Source organism: Ursus arctos, unplaced genomic scaffold, assembly GCF_023065955.2.
Source record: "Ursus arctos isolate Adak ecotype North America unplaced genomic scaffold, UrsArc2.0 scaffold_23, whole genome shotgun sequence".
In the NCBI taxonomy this organism is placed as follows: Eukaryota; Metazoa; Chordata; class Mammalia; order Carnivora; family Ursidae; genus Ursus; species Ursus arctos.
The window spans coordinates 37698537-37717916 of NW_026622908.1; the positions used below are offsets into that span (position 1 = coordinate 37698537).

At 38.5% G+C, this 19380-nt stretch overlaps 1 protein-coding gene across 1 annotated transcript in view; it reads right to left on the reverse strand.

Annotated features, from left to right (window-relative positions):
- Positions 1 to 14557, reverse strand: part of LOC125282033 (membrane-spanning 4-domains subfamily A member 6A-like) — a 45500-nt gene extending 30943 nt beyond the window's left edge. Inside the window, exons 1-2 of the mRNA XM_048216048.2 lie at positions 14430 to 14557; positions 10969 to 11070 (exon numbers count right to left, since the gene is read on the reverse strand). The gene's annotated coding sequence lies outside the window, so the exon portion shown is untranslated. The remainder of the gene's footprint in view (positions 1 to 10968; positions 11071 to 14429) is intronic.
- Positions 14558 to 19380: the final 4823 nt, after the last annotated feature.

A 19380-nucleotide genomic window follows, 5' to 3' on the forward strand; every position in this document is an offset into this window, starting at 1 on the left:
GTAGTATTCCATTGAAAGGTGAATCTTTGGATTGTATACACGTAATGGATTTATAGGCAAATTTGTGTCACATTTGTATCACAAGCACATCCCTAGTTACAAAATAAATTTGATTAGAATGATATTGAGATAATTTAACCAAGTACTAAATAACTAAATTTTGTAGTCGAGATATAATTTTCATTTGGTAAAGACAGTCTTTATCAACAACAAAAGGACTCTGATCTTACACCCAGACCTTGCCAGGGCTTCATAACTCAAGAAAACACACACACACAGACATATAGACACACACTGTAACCTTAAAATTTATGTATATGTATATATTACATATATATTATACACATACATATGTGTGTATGTATATATGTAATATGCAACTTAGGTCATTTGGGGACCTTGGTGTGGACACAGCTTCCGTGGCTTCAGAGCTAGAGGTAAAGTGGAAAATTTTTCCTTGCTCTCTGTCATATTTAATCAAATTTGGGAGGGAAGGAATACTAAGTAGAAAAAAACAATTGAAGGAAAAATCAGTTTTCAAAGGTAATCAATACGGACCACGAACTCTGGTCTGGTAGCCAGGCAAAAGAAAACAGCCTGGATGACAGCTGGGCTGCAAAGCACCATGAGGTGCCTGACCCCCAGCTAGCCCATGACTCTCTTCCTCCCGACAGTCAGCCCTACTTGGTCAAGCTGAAGGAGTCCATCAAGAGGTGGGTGATTCTGGTGAAGCTGTATGTATTAATAGAGAAGAATCGGAACAAGGTGTCTGACTTTTTCAATGGGGGAACATTTCACACTTTGCTAAAATTGACAATAAAAATAGGAACAACCAGCGAGCAACCTCAGGGACTTTCGGAACTTCCTCCACCTGATGTCTGCACTTATTGGACATGAATAAAAATGTCTATTTTTTAGCCCTACAAGTTAATCAGAGCTAGCTAAGTTCCTGAGAATCACGTGGGCTGCAGCAACCCTAACAAATGTCAATCAGTAAAAAACAAATCGTTGACCTTGAAGAGGTTCCAGAAGGAAGCCAAACACATTGTCAGCTTTGTTTAAACCATATCTCATATTTAGAAGTCATATTTTTTCCTTATTCACCAAGAAATCAAAAGAAAGTGATTTTATGTACCTTTTTTGTGTTTATCATACAGCTATTTAAAAAATCAAACCAAGGAATATATTTTGATTACTTCAAAAATTTAAACACTTGCCCTGAAATTTGTATAGCTTTGTCTCATTGTGTTACCACTATTTTAATTGTGTGAAAACAAAAATGTTTGAACATGAGTCAAAACTTTCCAGATATTACTATATAAAGGCATTGGAAAATATCAGAACTTACATATAAAATAACTTGAAATGTGCAAGTGTCTTCTATGAGTTGGTTCTCAGGGAATCTAAAGACGGTGACTTAAGATAATGAGTATATGAAAATTGTTCTACTTGAAGTTTATGGTTGAAGATTTTAAATGATCAGGCAAGTATTAACTTAATTAAATGACGTCTTTAGATATCCTTAGATGAATTTTACATGTTGCGAAAGGAAACAAAGAATACAAACATATTGTTTATTGGGATCCTTTTAAAATTGAAGGAAAAGACCAATTCTTCTTGTCATCATGGAACCAGACTTACTCTGTAGACCACTTTGTACAATTATACAACTAGAAACAATTCTAAGTAACTATTTTCAGACATTGGACAGTAGTCACTGCAGGGCTTACAACATGGAGAAAATGGAAACAAATGTGAATATAACAACTGGTCTGGCTCCGCATGAAGAAACTTTCTAGACCATGGTCAGGGAGATGGATCCCTACTGATCTCGCTCCATTGAGAAGACAGCAATCAGAGGTTAAGGGAGGTGAAGCAGCTAAAATTGAATTAGTGAGTGCAGAACCAGAAAGGAGGTAGGTATGCAGAGAGAAGACTTCCTAAAATCTGTAAGAAAGTCTCCTCGAATTTGTTGTGAAATACTAAGCTGACATTTACAAGTTGAAATTCCAAAAGTCCAATTAAAGACTAAACAGAGAGTTGCAAGCTAAATGATTACCAGATGTCACACAGAGCTGGGAGACATTCAAGTTTCTGTAAGTGGGAGTGCAGAGTCTCCATGAACCCTTAGGATATAAGGACCTTCAGAGGAGTTAAGCCTTAATAATATATCTAAACTAGTCCAGAATAATAATGATTCTAAAGCCTCCCTATAAAGGCTTTTAAAAACATTAAAATAGGCCTAGAAATGCCACATAACACAAATCTATTTTTAAATATTTATGTACATATATGTATATATGTAAATACATTAGCAAGTTAACAATGCTTATCTTTAATGGTAGGATTACTGGTGTGTTTTGTCTCATATATTCCTAGATTTTCTAGTAATTCTGCAGTGTATTAGTCTTATAATTAGAAGAAAGGAAAGAAAAAATACCACAAATCATACTTTCTTTCCCTTATAAGTTTTAGAACGTTACCAAATTAGTGTTTTTTTACAATAAAAGCCCAGATTAGAAAAAAAAAAAAAGTCTCAAAAGAATCAACCTGATCTACAAGTTTAACTGCCTGTCAGAAATATAGTGTAGTATTCTGAAAAGAGAAAATTTGAGCAGTCAACCACATAAAAATGACTACATCTAGCACCCAATCCAAAATTATTACACATGCCAAGAAGCGGAAATAAGACAATAACCAATAATCAGGAGAAAAACCAATCAATAAAAACAGACTTATATATTACTGAAAAGTTTAAAATGATACGATGTGAAATACAGGCAGGCAGTCTTCTCTAAAAGTTAGAATCATAACATCTTGCTCTAATAGCCTGGAATGTTTGTATGAACTTCTTACAAGTAAAAATGCGCTACTCTTATATTGCTTATATAAATAAAAACATAGAAAGGTTTATGGATGCAAAAATTCTTGCCGAAGGAAGACATTCTCTGGCCATTTAATATAAACCCAAAGCAACATCTCAGCAAATACAAGTATAGGTATTTTATAAAATCCAAGAAATAGCAAAGAATCAAATGATGTAAGGTCTCGCAGGACTTAGTAAGAGCTTTGGCTTTTATGTGAATTAAAGAGGAAACCATGGTAAGATTTTGTCCAGTTACTGCACTACTTGAATAGATCTATTTCAATTCCTTTATATGTCTAAAACTTCAGGAATTGGCTTGACTCCAGATGTTGGCTCAGTTCCAGGGATACCTTGACTCCAGAGATTCAAAGGACATTGTTAGGGACTGATCTTTCACTTGGAACCTCTCAGATTGGCTTTCTTCTGTAAACATTTGTCTCTGATAGGATTCATACAGTAGCATGACGACTGTTTAGAGCATTAGATTTCTATCCGTACAGCTCTAAGCACAACAGGAAAGAAAACAGAGGAAGATTCTCTTTCCTGGTCAGTGAAGCAAAAATACTGGAATTAGCATTGCTTGGAAATGTATCATTTGTACAACTAGATTTTCTTAGGTCCCTAAGCTACTTCAGAACCAGCCACATTAGTCGGGTTGATGTGATTCTGCCATTGCCCAGATCTAGGAGAAATGGAGGGTAGAGTCAGGTCCACCTTTGTGATTAATTGGGGGTAAGGGAATGGTGGTTCCTTAGAGGAAATTCAGGTCATGATTATCAGAACAAATGGGAATAAATGCTGTGTATTGAAAATGTAAAATGTAAATGAAATATTGGAGAAAAAACAATGAGGGAGGGAGTGGTCGTTTAAAATATCAACATGTATAAAATAATTAGAAGATTGTGGCTAGTACAAGAAGAGACAAACATGTTTCTATTGCATGGTAAAATACTAACATTTAATGTCAGTGTTTTCTAATATTCAACAATAGTAATAAAAATAAATGCTAGAGACAAGTCTATAAAGCAAGAAAAGAAAATATTAATGAATATATTGTAAAGTTGAAATGAGAAATTGAAACTGTGAGAATTCATAAATAAAATGATTTTTAAAAACTCTACATTAAATTCAAAAATAACTTTAGGGCAAGAGACAACAAAAAGAAATGTAAGAAAAAAAATAGCTCACTAAGAAAACATAATTGCATCATAGACTAAATATAGATGATGGATTAGTATCACCAATATGAAAATACATATACATAATAAATAAAAAGGAAATCAGCAAAGAACATGAACAAATAACTCACAGAAGAAGAATGACAAAAACCCAAGTTATGATTAATAAGGAACTCAACTGAAATGGCTTAAACCATAGAAATTATTCATTAAAAATCATAGTTAAGACAAGCTTTAGGATATAGCTTCTCAACTATGGCATCAAAGACCCATCTTATTTCCATGTCTTGCTATTTTTCTTCATTGAATTTTATCTGAAAGCTAGTTGCTTTATAGGTAAACACATCTGCCAGTAATAAGCCAGGTTACCGGTATCCACATTGATGCCCAGCAATACAAATAGAATATCTATGTTAACATAAAAGCATGAGAGACTATGGACTCTGGGAAACAAACTGAGGGCTTTAGAGGGGAGGGGGGTGGGGGATTGGGATAGGCCGGTGATGGGTATTTAGGAGGGCATGTATTGCATGGTGCACTGGGTGTTATACGCAAGTAATGAATCATGGAACTTTACATAAAGAACTAGGGATGTACTGTATGGTGACTAACATAACATAATAAAAAATTATTATAAAAAATAAATTAATTAATTAAAAAAATAATGCCTATATTAATATAAAAGCAAAGTTTTGGGGTTCTACCTTGATGGGTCTTGCTAAATCACTGTTCAATCTTCAACCAGAAAAGGGAATGTCTTAATTGCCTTTTTCTACCTATTGTCAATCTGCAGATATGGACGAGGCAAACAGGTTGGTGTAGAGGGAGGGAGGCCTTACATTTTCATGAATGCCCTTTCTTCTTCATGTGTTCTAGGCATCCTTGTCAAAGATCAGTTGGCCATAAAAGCATGGCTTTATTTCTGGGCTCTCTATTCTGTTCCATTTTTCTGTGTGTCTTTTTGCCAGTAGTATACTCTTTCAGTTACTGTAGTCTTGCAAGGTATTTTGAAATCAGAAGATATAATGCCTCTAGCTTTGCTCTTCTTGCTCAGTATTGCTTTGGCTATTTGGGATCTTTTCTGGTTCCAATATTTGTGTTGTTGTTTCTATATCCATGAAAAATGCCATTGAAATTTTAATGGGATTTCATTGATTCTTTAATCATTCTGAGCAGTATAGACATTTGGACAATATTAAGTCTTCCAATCCACAACACAGGGTATCTTTCCATGTATTTGTGTCTTTTTCAATTTCTTTCGTCAATATCTTAGAGTTTTCAGTGTACAAATATTTTTTGAGAGAGAGAGAGTGTGCGCGTGCACGCGTGTGAGTGTGTGTGTGTGTGTGTGAATAGTGAAGGGGAGGGGCAGAGAGAGGGTGGAGAGAGAGAAAGTAACACAGGGCTCTATCTCATGACCTTGAGATCATGACCTGAGCTGAAATCAAGAGATGGACACTTAACCCACTGAGCCACCCAGGCATGCCTTCAATGTACAAATCTGTCAATGCCTTGGTTAAATTTATTCCTAAGCTTATTATTCTTTTCAATGCTACCGTATATGTGATTGCTTTCTTAATTTCTTTTTTGTTGTTATTGTTAGTGTATAGAAGCATAGCTGATTTTTGTATGTTGATTTTTTATTCTGTAACGTCAATAAATTTATTAGTTCTAGAAATTTCTTGGTGGAGTATTTAGAGTTTTCTATATATAAGATCACAGCATCTAAAAACAGACCATTTATTTCTTCTTTTCCATTTTATGTCTTTTATTTCTGTTTCTTGCCTAATTGCTCTGGCTAGGATTTCCAGTTCTATGTTGAATAGCAATTGCAAGAGTAGCATGCTTGTCTTGAAAATTTTCTGCTTTTCATTATTAGCTGTGGGCTTGTCAAATATGGTCTTTATTATGCTGAGGTATATTTCTTCTAAGCCTAATTTGTTTTTTTTTTTTTTAGGTTTACTTATATATTTTTTTATTTATTTAAGTAATCTCTATACCCAACATGGGACTCAAACTCACAACCCCCAGATCAAGAGTCACATGCTCTACTGACTGAGCCAGGCAGATACCCCTCTTCTAAACTTAATTTGTTGACAGCTTTTATCATGAAATAAAGTTGAATTTTGTCAAATTCTTTTCCTGCACCTAAACTGAAAAGCTTCTACATAGCAAAGGAGATAACAAAATGATAAGACAACCTATGAAATGGGAAAAATATCTGCAAACAATACATCTGATATATACATTGGATAATTGATTTCCAAACATATAAGGAACTCAAACAACTCAATAGCAAAAATACCCCAAACAGGAAACAAAACAAAACAACAACCCAAACCCAAATAACCTTATTAGAAAAGGGGCAAAGGACTTGAATAGACATTTCTGCAAAGAAGACATACAAATGGCCAACAAGAATGAGGAAAGATGCTCAACATCACTAATCATCAGAGATATGCACATCAAAACCACAATGCAATATCACTCACACCTGTTAGAATGGCTACTATCAAAAAGACATAACAAATGTTGATGAGGATGTGAAGAAAAGGGAACCTTCATGCACTCTTGTTGGGAATGTAAATTGGTTCACCATTATGGAAGAGTATGTTGGTTTCTCAAAAAATTAAAAATTAACTACTGTATGATCTAGCAATCCTGCTTCTTGGGTATAGAGTCAAAGAAAATGAAATCACAATCTCAAAGGGGTATCTGTACTCCCATGTCCACTGCAACATTAGTCACAACAGCCAAGATATGGAAAAGGCTAAGTGGCCACCAGTGGATGAATGAATGAAGAAATGTGTGTGTGTGTGTGTGTGTGTGTGTGTGTGTGTGTGTGTGTGTGTGATTTCAGAGTTAGAAGGAAATCCTGCCATTCATGACAACAGGTTGAGGCTGGAGGATGTTATGCTAAGTGAAGTAAGCCAGACACAGAAAGACAAATGTTGTATGTCTCACTTACATGTGGAATTTAAAAAATTCAAACCCATAAAAGGAGAGAGTAAATGAGAGTTGTCAAAAGCTGGGGAGTGGGGAAATGGGGAAATGTTGGTCACAGGGTACAAAGTTTGTTACGCAGGATTAGTTAAGTTCTGGCGATCTAATGTACAGCATGCTGACTACACTTAATAAAATGTATACCTGAAATTTGCTAAGAGAGTTGATCTGAAGTGCTCTAAGCACCAAAATATAAAAGTTGACTTTGTGAGGTGATGGGTATGTGGTAATCATTTCACAATATATACATATATCAAAACATCACATTGCATATCTTAAATATATATAATTAGTATTTGTCCATTATACCTCAAAAAAGTTGGAAAAAGTTTAAAAAGGAAAAGTTAAAAGGAGAAAAAAAAAATGTCCATGAACATAAGGAATAGCATGGAGGACCACAGGGGGAGGGAGGGAAAACTGAATGGGAAACAATCAGAGAGGGAGACAAACTATGAGAGACTCTGGACTCCAGGAACCAAACTGAGGGTTACAGAAGGGAAGTGGGTGGGGGGATGGGGTAACCGGGTGATGGGTATTAAGGAGGGCATGTGTGGTGATGAGCACTGGGTGTTACATGCAACTCATGAATCGTTGAACACTACATCAAACACTACTGATGTACTATATGTTGGCTAATTGAACATAATTTTTAAAAATGCAACGATAGTATTTCTATCATGAAAATGTTACTTTCTCAGAAAGAACTGTCCTGGTTACTTTTTCTAATGTCCACCCTCTCCCCAGCCATTGTTAGCCTGCTAACTTGCTTCATCATCATAGCTTCTAACAACACATGAAAATCTTTTGACTGCTTGTTTACATGTTCAGCTATGCTCTGCCCCCTACGTTCAACCTACATGAGAGGAAGCACATCACTCTCTGGATGCCTGCCCATCACAGGCACTTTATAAATATGTGTTTAATAAAATGAGACTGCAGGGATATACCCACAAATACATACACATGCACATAAGTATCCATGTATGTGTGTATTAAAGCTTTTATGGCTCAGTCGTGCCAGCCAGAGTGGTAGTTGCTCTACCTATATTATCACAAGTCTACGAGCCATGGGATATTATTACTATTTTACTGAAGAGAAATAGGAAGTACAGAGACATTTTGTGGTATGCATGGCAACTGGGAGAGATGGAATTTTCAAGATGAAAACCCAGGATTGTCTGATTTACAAGCCCCCATTGTTTACCACCACACTACATTTCCTGATATCATCACTTAGTTCCTTTCCACCATATCACATCTGACTAGGAAGTAGGCAGTGCATGAACTTATTGTTTCTATTTAATTGAATTTATTGTTGCTCTGTAATAAATCAAATGTATTTAATGAGCATTCAGGAAATACCATGTATTGCACAATCACATATATGGTACTGGATACATACTTGATTAAGATATAATCCTGCCCTATAGGAGAGAGAGAATGGGGAGGGAAGAGAAGGAGAAAAATTGGGGGGAGAGAGAGAAGGTAAGGAAGGAGGGAGGAAGAGAAACGGGAAGAGAGATCAAAAACATAAATTAAATCTGATGCATGAAATGATTTTTCCTCTATTTGTACTTAATTCAAATAATGGTTTGTGCCATTCAAGGGCTGAATGTGCTATTAGAAGGTATCAGCAAACTAAGGAAAACGCTGGTCTTTCTTCCACAAACTCAGTGTGAAATGGAGTATGTATGTGTGTGGGGGGTGGGGGGAGGATAGGAACAGGAAGACATGAAACTTCAGCATTAATGCCTCAAAGACGTTGCTTTTCTGGATTCACACCAAGGGCTGTTGTGGGAGCAGTGTAACTCCCAGCTCTGTAACTCCAGGAGCAGAAGGGAACACAGGCCTAGACATTATGATAAGAAGGTTACTACAGAATTTGCTCCCGTGTGCCGATGCTGTGGTCAATGAAAATAAAAAGCTTCACTTAATGAAATTACAAAGTCATTAGGAATTGCTGAAGACTCTAACCTCTAGGGTCTTACAATGCCAAAGGCCATGGACAGAGTTAGTCCACCTCTCTTCTGTGGGGCAGGAGATGTGGTGTAGCACAGAAGCCCCAAAAGAAAGTAAAGAGACACAAAATGGTGGAGAAGAGCAAGAGAAAAAATAATCTCATCGAACTATTACTATTTTAGGATTTGCCTTTGGATAATAAAACTATGAGCGACTCTTGGCATTTTAATTCAATTCTTGGAAGATATCCTTGTCCTGTTCTTTCCAGTGCCTCTTGGTCTCTTCTCTCTTCCCATTTGCCAATCCCCTCTCTCTATGTGATGTTCTTTCAGTGGCCAGGAGGCTCTGCTGCAGGTCTCAGGGTAAGAGATGGGCAGGTAGGCACACATTGGTAAAGAAGTTTGAAACACTGACTTTCTTCAGTAGCCCAGGGAAGGCTGCTATGATAGGATAATGGAGCAAAATCTGGCACTCTCGGGGGACCTCTCCATTGTGACGTAGTCTCTGATCTGGACTAAGAGAGGACTAGGGGGAGTAAGGATGGAGAAAATTAGTTTGTCTTTATTCATTGTGGTAGGCAGGATGCTAAGATGACACCCAGAGACTCTGCCACTACGTGACTCCCCCTGCTTGAGTATGGGTGGGGCCTGTGTAGATGACGGGATAGCGCTCCTGTGAGTCGGTTACTGAGCAGTTGACTTTGAGTTTATCAAAAAGAACAGTATTCTCATAAACAGTTTTCCAAGGAAGACATACAGATGTCCAACAGGAAAAGGTGCTTATTAACATCACTAGTCATCAGGGAAATGCGAATCAAAACCACTGAGGTGCCACCTCACAGACCTGTCAGAATGGCCAGCATTGGTGGGGATGTGGAGCCTCCTGCACCGTCGGTGGGAATGTAGATCGGTGCAGCTGAACATGAAATACTATTGGTGCATTATTTGATCGGTGCGGAAAACAGTATGGTGGTCCGTCAACAAATTAAAAATAGAAATACCAATGATCCAGTAATTCCACTACTGAGTACTTACCCAAACAAAATGAAAACACTAATTTGAAAAGATATATGTGCCCCTATGTTTACTGCAGCATTATTTACAATAGTCAAGATATGGAAGTAATGTAGGATCCGTTGATAAATGAATGGATGAACAAGATGGATATATACTACTCAGACATAAAAAAGAATGAGATCCTGTCAACCATGACAATATAGATGGGCTTAGAGGGAATTATGCTAAGGGAAGTAAGGCAGAGACGGACAAATACCATATGATTTCCCTCACATGTGGAATCTAAAAAATAAAACAAACAAAACAGATTCTTAAACACAGAGAACAAAATGGTGGTTGCCAGAGGGGAGGTGGGTGGGGGATGGGCAAAATAGATGAAGGGGCTTAAGAGGTACAAACTTCCAGTTATAAAATCAATCAGTCGTGAAGATGAAAAGTACAATGTGGGGAATATAGTCATTATATTGTAATAACCTTGCATGGTGACAGGTGACACTTACCACGGTGAGCACTGGGCACTGGATAGAATTGTCAAATCACTAAGCTGTATACCTCCATCTAAAAAAGGACATAATTCTGGGTAGACTTGGCCTAAACATGGGAGCTGTTTAAAAGAAACCTAGAGCATGGGAGGTTTCCACTCTCTCGCTGGCCTCAAAAGCAGAAGTCCGTTGTCGTGAGTTGCACAGAGGAAAGGAAATGAATTCTACTCCATGAGCTTGGAAGAGGATCCGAGGCCTCAGCTGAGACCACAGCCCCAGCCAGCTTCTTGATTACAGCCTTGTCAGATCCCAAGAAGAGGAACCAGCTGAGTTGTGCCTAGACTCTTCACCCATGGAAACTGAAAGTCATAAATGTGTGTTGTTTAAACCTCTAAGTTTCTGGAATGTATTACATGGCCACAGAGAACTAACACAGATGTCTTCGAGGCAAGCCCAATACTCACCCCCTCAGGATGGCAACAGGTTACTTTGCATCCAAAGGCAGAGAGGGACACAGCAATGCAGAACTCAAGCACACCTAGCAGAATCACCATAGCTTCCAGACCCTAGGAACAAATGTATAACCAGGAAACGTGAGAAATAGAGATGGCAAGATGAAAACATTGACCATCTGATTACAAGGCTACTAGGACTGGCCTGCTGTCAGAAAAACCGGCTCCTCACTGCGGCCATATATCCTTGGCCAGTGTTGGCCTGCTGAATGTCGCACACCCTTTCATCTTTTTCATTAATAAAATAATCACTTTCCCCCACCCATTATCTTCCAGTGCAATTGTAGATACAGAATGTGAAAACTCTTTAAAGAGGGTAAGGGATCATAAAGTTAACTTAGGTTTTTCAAACAGCAGAAATTCCATCTAGTTGACACGATAGTATGATCTCTTATCTTGGTAGTTATAGGCAGAGTAATAATCGTGGGCAGAATATTAATAGACCAAAGAGGTCCACATCTTACCCTCTGGAACCCAGGGATATGTCGAGTTACATAGCAAAGGAGAATTAAATTTGCATATTAAATTAAGGCCATTTATTAAATGACCTTGAGATGGAAAGATTATTCTGGATTATCTGGGTGGGCCCAAAATAATTAAAGAAGCCTTCTAAGTAGAAGAGGGAGGCAGAAGAGTCAAAGTCCAAGAGAGATTTGAAGATGTTGCACTGTTTGCTTTGAACACAGAGGATGGGACCACAAGCCAAGGACTGTGGGCAGCCTCTCAAAGCCGGCAAAGGCCAGGAAACGGACTCTCCCTCACAGCCTCCAGAAAGGAATGTAGCTCAACCAACACTTTGATTTTAACCCAATGAGAACCATTTTCATACTTCTGACCTCCAGAATTGTGAGATAATAAGTTTATGTTGTCCAGAGTCACTAAGTTGGCAATAACTTTGTTACAGCAGCAATAAGAAACTAACATAACAATAAAAATCAAGTTAATCAGTCTTTAATCCATCTCCCTAGAAAACTGGCTTTAGGTTTAGTATTTTCTTTTTTTAAATTTTAATTTAAAAAAAAATTTTATTATGATACCTTAGTCACCATACCGTACATCATTAGTTTTTGATGTAGTGTTCCATGATTCATTGTTTGCATATAACACCCCATGCTCCATGCAATACATTCCCTCCTTATTATCCATCACCAGGCTAGCCCATCCTTCCAACCCCCTCCCTTCTAAAACAGTCAGTTTGTTTCCTGGAGTCCATAGTCTCTCCTGGTTCATTTCCCTCTCTGTTTACCTCCCCCCTTCATTTTCCCTTTTCTTCTCCTACTGATCTTCCTGCTATTCCTTATGTTCCACAAATGAGTGAAACCATGTGATAGTTATCTTTCTCTGCTTGACTTATTTCACTTAGCATAATCTCCTGCAGTCCCATCCATGTCGATGCAAATGTTGGGTAATCATTCTTTCTGATGGCTGAGTAATATTCCATTGTATATATGGACCACATCTTCTTTATCCATTCGGTTTAATCTTTCACCAAAATATATGGTCAGATTTGAGAAACAGTGGGCAGTACTCTTACTCCTAAAAATCTGAATTGGATGCCTGGGATTCTTTGGTCTAAATATTCTCTTTTTCTCTCCCTATCCTTGTGGAAGTCCCAATTGATCAAGAGCCCAGGACACAAAGTGACAGACTCAACTGGGCCTTGAGATAACTGGCATTCATCATTTTTTTTTAAATCTATTTACTTATCTCTTCAACATATTTTAGCCTCTATGTTTCAGGAATTGTTGTAGGCACAGAAGATGGAGCAGTAAATAGAACAATCTCCCTAACCTCAAGGATCCTACCATCTAGTGGGCTAGAACAGGAATTGACAAACTTTCTCTAAGAGGCCAGCTAGCACATATTTTTGTCTCCATTCCACCCTCGTGGATATACATAAATGGTTTTTGAGAGCTTAATTATGGTTTATGCACATACTTGTGTCTGAATTTTTTACACTTAATATTATATATTAAAAATCTTTCCAAGTGTCTTCTAATCATCACTTTTACATTTGTACAATATTTCATAAAAAAGCTAATGGTATAGGGGCGCCTGAGTGGCTCAGTCGTTAAGTGTCTGCCTTCGGCTCAGGGCGTGATCCCGGCATTCTGGGATTAAGCCCCATGTCAGGCTCTTCCGCTGGGAGCCTGCTTCTTCCTCTCCCACTCCCCCTGCTGGTGTTCCCTCACTCGCTGGTGTCTCTCTCTCTCTGTCACATGAATAAATAAAATCTTTAAAAAAAAAAAAGGCTAATAGTATAATTTATTAAGCATTCACAAGATGCCATATATTTAATGACATTTTTGTTATTATAAATAAATATCCATTTAACATTAATATTTATAAAATTTCCTTTGGTGGGATTATTGCATCAAAACGGAAGGCTTATATAGCATGTGTTACACATCCCAAATTTCATGCCAAAAAGGTGTTCTCTGTTTTCACTCTCACTAGATATACCTGGATAATCAGGTTCTGACACCCTCGCTGAAACACTTCTTTTCTAAGGATTAAATCAAATATTTGCAAAATATTATAAGCTAACTATAAAACGTACTCGCAATTTTTTTTCTTTTTCTGGTGGTGACTTCCTTGTAATTTAAGATTTTCTTTATTTTTGTTTCTTTACCATCTGGGCCATCACTTGGTATATAGTGGGAGAATAACCTTTATTTTTAAATGAATTAATGATAAGCAATGAAAGGATGATATTGCTGAAATTCTAAAACAAAAACAAGTAACGCTTTTATGGATAAAACAACGAATTCTGATGCAAAAGACAGACAGAATTAAGAATTAACTTCCTGAATTACTTTTGACCATATAGTTTACATTTGCCTCTGTGAAAACCTTTCTCTCTGTGTATTTCAGAATTTAAGACAAGGGCATATTCGGCTTTTGGTGAAGAAGATCATTTTATTTTCCAAAACTCTAATTTTAAAATAAAACACTGTCCTAACCTGTGTATGAGCACATATGCATGTGGTTAAAAATTTTACATGGATAAGAAGGGAAAACTAATGATTGTCTCTGAGTGCAGAAGGGGGCAAAAGGGACTGGAGGCTCAGGGCTGGTAAATAAAGATTTATTTATTTTTATTATGTAACATGGAAGCAAATGGGGCAAGAGCAGTCCGTTGACTCTGGGCAGTAGGTGAAGTATTTGTGACACTGCTGTCGGTGCGTATATCCTTGCCGAACAGGTAACAGGAAGAAGATACTGACACAGAACAACCACCGAATTGGCAGAGAAAGGATTTTCTGCTCCCCGCTCCCCTCCCCGGGTCCTCACTCTGCCAGCCTGGGTCTGCTCCCAATCCAGGGATTTTGTGTATCCCCAGCCCAGACTCATCACAGAATCATTGCCAAATTCTACCAGAATACATGATCCCGAAAACGCCCTGCACCTACCTTGCCGTCTGTCCGAGGTTGCTGGGGTTTTAAGTACAAAGCCGTCCTATCCTGGTTTGCGACCTTGTGCTTCATGTCTTTCAGGGAGTGGCTCCCCTGCCTTCTGCCCTGGAGAAGGATGGTTATGGCAGAACTGTTATTCTAGACGTGTTTATTTCCAACTTGGGCTTACATATAAGGGCAGTAGAGATAAGCTAGCCTTAATAGTATTGGAAGATAATCGACAATCTACCAAGCTCAGAAACAGATCTTTTAGCAGCTTCCTGAACTCTGCTGATGGTAAATATTCTATCGTATTTGGTTTCACTTGATTCTTTTATTTGGACTCCAACTCCCTGAATGACATTTATATTAATAATTCTGTTCTAGTCCTTGTGATGTTCTCAACACGCCCCTATCAACAAAAAAATAACTTCAAACCCTGGCTTCTTCCCTGCGCCACATACTTTTTCTCCTTGCTGACAGTTCACTTTTGAAAGGTAAAAATGTTTCTTTTCCCTTATCTCAAACATCAGAGAGGTAGAGTCAATGGCGCTCCAAATGTCTTCTTCCAGTCCTCACATGACACAAGGATCTGCTTATTATATGTATTTTAGAATTTTTTTTTTAAAGGAAGCTGAGGATTGATCCAAGCTCACACAAGCAGTAACTAGTCAAAGCAGGTCTGTCAAAACCTGTGCCTGTGTTTTCAGGGTTAATTTCAGCAAGCCTATAACCACCTGAGCCGTTTTGGGGGAGTCCCTGCAAGGCGCTGACCCTTCGTCAAGGCATGAACATATTGACTTCTGTTGCTTTGTCACCATGGGTGTGAGGAGTTTCTGGGTGGTTTGGGCCAGCGTGTCAGCATTATTTATTGAAAACAGCGTGACTAGTGATTTGCACGTGGTTTCAGGGAGACCACAGAATGTGTGCTGTTGGGGCTGGTTACATAACATGCCCCCAGAACAAGCCAGGGGGAAGAAGTCCAACCACCACTACGATTTGGAGCTCCTTGGTCCTGAGGTATTCTGTTGGGATTCCCTATCAAAAACAGAACGTGCATTCCAGAGGAAAGGGGGAGGCAATTGGAACTCAAGCCTGGCATGATGGACCCCTGCTGCGAGGTGGTTTTTAGCTGGAACGTATATCCTTAGTTTAATGCTATTGTTGATACCGTGTTCTATCTCTGCAATAGATCCTAAAGTCGTATGCAGAGTCCTATTGGGTCGTATGAGTCTTCTTTAGAAATTCAACCCTACCTGCTTCTGTTGGAACATTTGGCATCAGAATTGACATCGCACTGAAGACCCAGATTCATCTTTAACTAAAGATATAGCTAAGGATTTATTTGTAGATAAAAAGGATGCTTTTGATAAAGGGGATGCCCAGGTGGTTACTGAACCACTGTGGCGGGAAGGAGCACAGGCTTTAAAATCAGTTAGTGATCATAGAACTTCCTGGTATAATATGGAAATGGTAGAAACTTGATCTTAGGACCTAGCAAATTGGATGAGTAAGAAAGTGAAAAAAAAAAAGTGGCAAGTGAGCTAAAATTTCTTTTCAGCACTCCTGCTTAGCCAAAACAAAAGTGAGCTTTTCCCTTTTTGGCCAGCAGGGGGAGTGCCAGCCAAAGGAACCTGGACGGCTGGCACTGGTAGACTGTCCCTCCATCTGTTGACAAGGCTCTTGAGAATTGAGTTTCAAAAGGATTAAGGGAGAGGTGCATCCTCTACACTCAAAAAAGGGCACCTGCTGTGCTCTCCCTCTTTTGCCTTATGATGATCAACGGCTATGGAAGCCGTGGAAACACTGTGGTAGCTGGTGGCATCAGAATGGCCCCACAAAGACTGTGAGACAAGCTCCCAGGTGGGATGCCCCTTGGCTAGGTGATGACGGATACCGTGATAAAAGATGTCCCACCAGAATGGGCACCTGATTTGACTTTGTCGTTGTGACCTGAGGAAGATGGAAGATGGCAGTCCTGAGGCATATTTTTCTGTAGCTTTCTTTCCTTCTAGTGTTTTCTCTGGCTTTGGTATCGGGGTAATCCTGGCTAATGGAATGAGTTGAGAGTGTCCCCCCCTTTCTTTTGTGAAGAATTTGTCATGGATTATTATTTGGTCTTTATTTATGTGATAGATACATTCGTCAGTGAAATATTTGGGTCTGAGCTTTTCTCGGTGGCAAAGTGTTTGAATATTATTTTGACGTTTTCACTTGTTATAGATACATTCATGTTTTCTAATTCTTCTTGGATCAGTTTTGGTAACTTATGTCTATTTTATAATTTCATTTATTTGTGTAAATTGCTGGCATAAAATTGTCCAGAATTATATTTAATGCCCTCTATGGCTTTTAATTTTTGTGGAGCTGGTGGTGGTGCCCCCTCTTCCATGACTGATTTTGATAACGTGTGTCTTCTCTCTCATTTTCACTTGGTCTGTCCAGCTGAAAGTCGTCAATTTTGCTGGAATTTTCAAAGAATCAACTTTTGGTTTCATTGATTTTTCTTTATTATTTTCTGTTTTCCGTTCCTTGATTTTTTACTTTAGACTTAATTATTTCCTAATTTCTGCTTACTTTGAATTTAGTTTTTGAATTTAGTTTTTTTCTAGTTTGATAGGAGGGGGCTTAGGTTATTGATTTGAGACATTTTTGTTTCTGCTGTAAGTACTTAAAGCTATAACTTTTCTTCTAGGCCCAGCGTTAGCCACCTCCCATACATTCTGATATGTTTTCTTTTTTATTCAATTTAAAATATTTTCCAATTTTTTTTTTGATTTCTTTGACCCAAGGTCAATTGAGAAGTGAGTGATTTAAATTTACAGTTATGTGGGGATTCTACAATGTCGTTCTGCTATTGATAACTCATTTAATTCTGTTCTGTTCAGAAAACTTACTTTATAGTATTTCAATCTTTCAAAATTTCCTGTCTTTTAAGTTCGAGCATGTGATTGGCATTTGTTTTCTGTCACTGTAGAAAAAATACATGATTCCCAATTTCATGGCTTAACACAATCCAAATGGATTATCTCACAGCTTCCTTGGATCCAGAGTTGAGCATGGCGGGATGGGGTTCTCCGCCCAGGGTCTCAAATGGCAAAAATCAAGTGTTGGCCAGAGCTGCTGTATCATCTGGGCATGCGGGCATCTTCCAAGCTCATTCAGGGTGCTGACAGAGTTTAGTTCCTAACGACACTGGGAATGAGGTCCCATCTTCTTGTTGGCTGTCAACCGGGGGCCTCTTGGAGGCCATTCACCGTTCACTGCCACATGACACTAAGACGTGGCAGTGGCCCCATCATGGCCAACAGGAGTATGTCTCTGCTGCTTTGAATCTCTGATTTCCTCAGTCCCTGACCTCTAGACCCAGATTTAAGGGGCTTGTGTGATGAGGTCAGGGCTGCTCAATCTCCCCTTGATTAATCCCAAATCAACTCCTAGTAATATTAGTTATACCTTCAAAAGTCCTTTTGCCATATAACATAATTCGGGGAGTGGTATTTCATGATATTCGTTAGTTTCACTCAAAACCCATTCACAAAATGGGTGGAGGATTTTAATAATATAATATATATTTATATATTATATCAATATATTATTTATTAATATTCACTTTGTTTTGTTAGGATTTTTTTTATATATGCATCCAGTTAAGGGGGTTAATAGTGTTCAAGTCTTCTATTTCTTCTTGATTTTCTGTCTAGTTTTTCTATCAGTGATTGAGGATAAAATATTGAAACCCAATATTGCTGAATTCTCTTTTCAATTCTATCAGTTTTTCTTCCTATATTTGAGGGGCTCTGCTGTTAAGTACACATTTATTTACACTTGTTTCTTCCTGCTCTGCTGACCCTTTTATCATTATAAAATATCCCTCTTTCTCTCTAATAATATCTCATATTGCAGTGTTCTTTAGTTCAAATGAATCTAGCCACCTCAGCTCCCTTATGGTTATGCTTTGTGTCCTTTTGAAGATGTCCCCCTCACTGATGACATGTGCAGACAAGTTTGTGGGTACGATTTCGTGCTATCAAATTAGCTACCTGCAGGGAAATTCTCCAGGGATACTGAATTATTACACTGGCCTCCCTTTCTATTTATTTGGGGGGAAAATGTTTCTCTTTATCACCACTGGATGTCAGGAGAGTCACTTGTGGCCAGAAGCTCTGAAAAGGGCCATTACTGCTAAAATCTTCCTTTGTAGGAAAGGGAAGATGAAATAAATTGCTGTGGTCTAAGATTCTCCATTTAAAGCACTATACAGACTCTCTCGAAGAAATGAAGGATTTGGTGAGATTAATCAGTTTCCGAATCCTAGCGGTGGATTGAAATTAAAATTGATTAGAGGATCAACTTGGTGTAGGGGAGCTGGGGGGGAGGTGACCGAAGAGAAAACACAACTCAAGGTAACTGAGCATCTTCTGTGTGCTGGATGTAATGGTAAGCACTTCACACATGTGTTTTCAATACGTCTTCATATCTCCAGGTAGATGGCAGGCTCATCGCACGCACGCTAGAGGGGCTAGTTATGTTTAGAGTGTTGCCGAAAGGGCTGGCCGCCTTTTCTGAGAAAGGAGTCAAAGCTAGGGGAGGCCCAGGAGGAGCTCCAGTACTAGACATTTTACTGGTGAATCATGATGGAAGTGGTGGAGTGGCGTGGCGGGGATACAGTGGAGTCAACCAACTGTGTGTGGAAGGAGGGTGGCCCCATGTGGTTGACAGCCCCACTGGGAGTGTCCACTGGGGAGTTCTCAAAGGAAGGAGTCATTCTCTCACACACATGCACACGCACATTTATCCCCTACATTCTTTTTGGCAAAGAGTGTTCTTGAGTCTGTGCTCAAATAGCACTTAGTGCCCTGTATGGTGCTTCTGTACTGTTACTGTCATCTGTTTTCCCCAATTGATTATGAATTCCCTGAAGCCAAGGAGTGTATCTTATTCACCTTTGTAACCCTGGCATCCAGCA